A 6,215-nucleotide genomic window follows, 5' to 3' on the forward strand; every position below is an offset into this window, starting at 1 on the left:
TGCCTTTCAATAAGCAAATTGCTGCATAGGTTAAAATGCAAAGGGTGCAATAAAAATATGATCAGTGTAGGTTGGCAGAAATTAGCAGCATGAAGCACTAATGCCCGTCATATTAGCTACTGCATAGACCTTACCTATAATATAGTATTTAAACTAACAGGTGACTGCAAGTAATTTATTCTCCTCCCCAGTCATTTGCTAATTCCCATTCAGTGAATAAATGACGATTGCTATATACAATGAAAGGGGCAGTGCCTGGCTTGTCAAACCAAGGCTTATGTAACAGGTTGACAGAGAAGTCTATGGATCTCATTGTGCTGGCTGAAAGCCCAGCAGTCCGGTTTAGCAAGAAAGTCAGTCCAGTTAGTGATTTAAGTAAAGAGTGAAATTGCAAACTCTGCAAAGGTTATTGACAGATTGACCCCTGAAGCCAGGAGACTGGTCAAATTCAATTGCCAAAGCTGGATGAATAGAGCTCTGAAGGTGGGATGTTTCCAAAGTGTTCAGCATTGCTTTAACTCTACTCCCTTTGAAATCAATGGGATATTTACCACTGGCTTCAATAGGAACAGAATTAGGCCAACACTGAATATTTTTGAAAATTCCACTCCACTTCATTCAGTCAAATTCAGCTGCCACTCCGGTTGAGACCTCATATGATCTTCACATAGTGGGCCTGCTCTAATATAACCTGGGATTTTCAAAAGACCGTACAGGAGTCAGGAACCCAACTCTTACTGACTTACAATGGAAATTAAGTGCCCAATCCCCTTAGACTCCTTTGAAAATGACTGCTACAAAGGCCAAATTCTCGTTGCCATATTCATATGGGTAGCCGTGGCACCTCACAGGATCGTGACCCTTGCATTTGCAGATTCCAGATGTATGGGGAGATTTTGATGGATCAGCAAAATGCCTGGACCACTACCGATAATTAGAATATCCATGATCATGCTTATTGCCAAAAGCAGCTAAATCAGTAGGTCTCAGATATGCTAAGGCTGTTGTAGAGGCCTGCTAAGCAAGAAGCTACGAGGAGAAGAGGGTCGAGGCGGGAGAGTCAACCCTGTGTCCTTCCTGATAAGATCTCTGTTGAAATTGCTGAGGTGTTTTAGAAAAACAGGAAGCTGATCTATACTTGTCAGGGTCAGGGTCCTCAAAACATGTGGGCAGGGCCGGCCCCAGACCAAACAGTGCCCCAGGTGAGGAGCATCTTCGGTGCCCCCCTCCATTTGTTAAACTTTGTAATACCTTATTTTTTATTGCATTTGTAGCTCATTTCATGACTTTGATCCATGGTTTGGATGCATGATTTATCCCTGTCATATAAGATGATAAATTTGCATGCTTGGATCTGTATGTACAGCTGTATTTATTCATGCCATATATAAGCAAATAAAAAAATATTTCCTCTAAACTTATAGAAACATTTAATTTTAAGCATAACTGAAATGTACTACCATCAAGAAATTGAACTGTGCACCAATCTTGGGTGAATCAGTATTGGATAGTGTTACAGTAGGTGACAGACTTAGAATGTTAACCCTAGTCCTTTAGTTCAAAAGGTCGCTTTTCTCGCCTTTGCCCTCGCGAACTGAAGCACAACATCAGAGAGATCCAAAGACTGACCGATGGCATTTTCAAGCAATAAAATAGTAAGCGTTGTCAGTCTCTCTCATAGGCGCTGACTTTCTAATGTGCTCGGACGGGGTGCTCCCCTGGCTCCACCCCAGGCCCCACCCCACTTCACCCCTTCCCCCAAGGCCCCACCCCACCCTGCCTCTTCCTGTCCTTGCCCCACTGCCCCACCTCTTCTTGCCCTGCCTCTTCCCGCCCTATTCCACCCCTCCTCCGAGCGCGCTCCTCTCTTGCTTCTCCCCCTCCTCCCCAGTGCCTCCTGCACGCTGCGGAATAGCTGATCTGTGGTGGGCGGAAGGCGCTGATAGGGTACTTTTTTCCCATGGGTACTCCAGCCCTGGATCACGCATGGGGTTGGCACCTATGGTCTGTCTTGAAGTTCAAGTCTTAAAACACAAGTACAATTTCACAATTACACTAAAGGTTCCCTAGTGCTCTTAACGAAGTGCTGTTTGAAACTGTACAATGTTAAAGTGCACTAGGGAACATTACAGAGAGTTTATTCATTACAGTATACATTACTCCTTACTGTATATACAAAGAGAAAGTCCTGACTCTCCCAGACTTTTAGACATGTATGTAGAATTAAAAAATTGCTAAAAATAACCCCCAAAAAACAAAATTACTAAATCCTAACAAACAGAAGCCCTAAACATATAGTACCAGTGGATTGTTCAGATGAGGAGAGAGGAATATTTCACTCAATATTTAGGAGATGGGAACAATGAAACTGATGATTTCTTTAATAAATGTTATCAGTAATGGAGCTGCATTAAAATTTTCTTTGACATTTTGTAGGAAAGTGTTCACCGATTATTTTTCAGACAATTTCACACTCCTAGAAATTCAGAGAAGTGGAATCAAAATAGGCAAAGAGCTGAATGTCGAATTTCAGATTTCAGATTTATGTCCGGAAATGAGCCCATTTATATTAACTATGTTTTTTCCTGTTTTTTCCCCTGAAAAATGGGCCCATTTGTTTTGACTATTTCACAAACGTCTCGGAAATAACTGCCCTCTGCTGAAGAAGTTTCATTTATGTGATTTAAGTCCAAAACTTTTAAGGCATTTCTCCAAAAGGAGCCTGCATCTGCCTGTTTTTACCAGTTTTAATGAGAGATGGACCCCCATACAGCAAAATCCTATTCAAACCTTTGAAATTTTTTTAAACAAGAATCCATCTCAATTGTGCTGATTCTAGTTTGGTTCTAAAACATAAAGGGGCCTGTGGCAGGGCAGGGGTAAAACCCCCTTTAAAGCCTTGCCAAAATGCTGGCTGCAGTCTGCTCTCTGGCCAGGAGGCCCGGTGTAGAGATGCAGGTACTCAGTAGGGAGCCCAGCTGCAAGCCCTAAGGAGGGCTGGCCCAGAGGAACAGGCTGGGCTAAGTAGGGACAGCTGGGCTGGAGCAGGAGAGGGCTATAAAAGCCCTGGGCAAACCTCAGTGGGGAGGCTAGCCTGGGGGGAGACAGGAGGGCAGTATCGCTGTCTCCTTACCAAAGAAGGAAGCCGCAAAGGCAAGAGGGTCTGGGGGAACTAGCTGTTGGGGTATTAGGGAACTGCGTGGACACTGTAAATAAACACACTTTGGTGATCCCGCAAAGGAAAGTGTGGAAGACTCTCTATTACACCAGCCTAAACACAGGGTGCAGGCACAAAATTGGGAGAGCCTGCACAGGACTCTGTGACACAGCCCATTTTCTGGTTCTGGATTGGATGCAAATAATACTGCTCATGAACAGCTGATCTTGGGAGATTTCTGATATTTCTGGTGAAAATCTGACCAGAGCCACCTGTCTCATTAGGTTTCTACCATTCTGGGCAGAAACCTCACAAAAATGGCTTGCAATCTTTGGTTCTATTGAATCTAAACCCAAACCTAACCTAGATACAGCTATGGCCATGTGGGAGCAGGATGAGTTGCTTCACTGTAGCTCTGACCCTGAGTGAGTGCTCCACAAAAAGAGATGGAAAACAGAGCGAATAGGTCTCAGTATTTTCTGTACCCAGCCTGGGGAGTGGTTTATAAACTGGGAAGCCGGAGGAATGTTTTCATAGGAAGAGGCTCTGGGGAACAAGCTGGCAGTGTGGGCGGTTAAGGGCAAGCAGCCCAAGTAGATAGGGTCCCAGGGCTGGTTTACCTATAGCAGAGAGTGGGTGTGGGTACCACCTATGCTGCCACTTCAAGAGAGGGTATAGCCACCCTTGTCAATCCCTGGAAAGAAGGGATTGGCTGGAGCCCAGGAGGGCTGGAAACTGAGTCCAGTGGAGTGGCTAAAGACTGTTGTTAAAAAGACCAAACCCTCAGAGGAAGGACAGTGTCCCAGGTGGAAGATCTGTGTTTGCTTTCCACTTATTTTCTCTTCTCGAAAGGGCTGAACTTTGTGACAGAAAAGCACTGAAGAGCATCCTGGTGACCTCTCAGCCTAAAATGGAGGTGCTGTAACTGTGGACTTCTTGCCAAGCTCGTGTTAGGATTGCAAAATCATTCCCCCCTTGTTTTCTGTTTTTCAGTTTTGTTAATGAGAAAACGAATGCATTACGTTGGCCCCAAAAGGTGGATCATTGATATTTCCTTTTACGATTCATTGATTCTTGGAAAGTAACTGAATATTAAATTTGACAGTTAGCATTTTAAAGTGGAGTTCGCTGTACTTTAACCACAGATTACCTTTCACTGCCATGCTCCCTGACTCACATTCTCACTCCTCCTGTTCATCTTCACCTCTTTTCTCTTCTTTTCTGCCTGCATCTATGTCCTTCTATGTAATGTTTAAAAGAATTTTTTTCAGACACAAGCTATTAAGATGCAGTTAAGGTTCAGTACGTATCAGTAATTTAAAGTAAAACACTGCAGGCATAATGTAACTATCCCTAGCACTATAAACCCAGGGAATTCGGAGTTAAGATTAAAAACTAAAACCCCAAACATGTTACGGTAAGGAAATATACAATTAAGCATGCAAACAACTTGAATTCTGAGCTGGTCTGATGTAGCCAGACAATCCTGCTGTCTTCTCCTGAAGGTCGAAACAACAGACTGGACTGGTACATAGAATGCTTCCACCGACGTGCACGAGCTGAAATTGTGGAAAAGCAGCATCACTTGCCCCATCACCTCGGCCGTGCAGAACACAATGCCATCCATGGCCTCAGGAACAACTCTGACATCATAATCAAAAAGGCTGAGAAAGAAGGTGCTGTCGTCATCATGAATAGGTCGGAATATGAACGAGAGGCTGCTAGGCAGCTCTCTAACACCACATTCTACAGGCCATTACCCTCTGATCCCACTGAGGGTTACCAAAAGAAACTACACCATCGGTTCAAGAAACTCCCTGAAAAGGCACAGGAACAAATCTGCACAGACACACCCCTAGAACTCTGACCAGGGGTATTCTATCTGCTACCCAAGGTCCATAAACCTGGAAATCCTGGATGCCCCATCATCTCAGGCATTGGCACCCTGACAGCAGGATTGACTCTCTCCTCAGGCCTTACGCTTCCAGCACTCCCAGCTATCTTCGAGACACCCCTGACTTCCTGAGGAAACTACAATCCTTTGGTGATCTTCCAGAAAACAGCATCCTGGCCAGCACTATGGATGTAGAAGCCCTCTACAGTCTACACCAACATTCCACACAAAGATGGACTACAAGCCAGGAACCGTATCCCTGATAAAGTCACGGCAAACCTGGTGGCCGAACTTTGTGATTTTGTCCTCACCCACAACTATTTCACCAACCCCCGCCCCCCTCCTTTTTCTATGATCTTTGAGATTTTATCCACTTTGATCCCAGGCTTTAGCCTTGGGAAGAGTAAACCATGCTAGCCTGTAACACTATTTAATACTGGTCCACGCAAGATTGGTGCACAGTTCAATTTTTTGATGGTAGTACATTTCAGATATGCTTAACATTAAATGTTTCTATAAGTTTAGAGGAAATATTTTTTATTTGCTTATATATGGCATGAATAAATACAGCTGTACATACAGATCCAAGCATGCAAATTTATCATCTTATATGAGAGGGATAAATCATACATGCAAATCATGCATCAAAGTTGTGAAATGAGATACAAATGCAATAAAAAATAAGGTATTAAAAAGTTTAACAAATGGAGGGGGGCACCAAAGATGCTCCTCACCTGGGGCACCATTTCGGCTAGGGCCGGCCCTGCCCACATGTTTTGAGGACCCTGACAAACACATCCCAAAGAGCAGGAATAGATCACCTTCCTGTTTTTCTAAAACACATACCTCAGCAATCTCAACAGAGATCTTATCAGGAAGGACACAGGGTTGGCTCCCCCGCCTCGACCCTCTTCTCCTCCTAGATTCTTGTTTAGCAGGCCTCTGCAACAGCCTTAGCATATCTAAGACCTACTGATTTAGCTGCTTTTGGCAATAAGATATTCTAATTATCGGTAGTGGTCCAGGCATTTTGCTGGTCTGCCAAAATCTCCCCATACATCTGGTATCTGCAAATGCAAGGGTCACGATCCTGTGAAGTGCTACTACTACCCATATGAATATGGCAACCAGAATTTGGCCTTTGTAGCAGTCATTTTCAAAGGA

The sequence above is a fragment of the Emys orbicularis genome, chromosome 3, assembly GCF_028017835.1.
Source record: "Emys orbicularis isolate rEmyOrb1 chromosome 3, rEmyOrb1.hap1, whole genome shotgun sequence".
Classification (NCBI taxonomy): Eukaryota; Metazoa; Chordata; order Testudines; family Emydidae; genus Emys; species Emys orbicularis.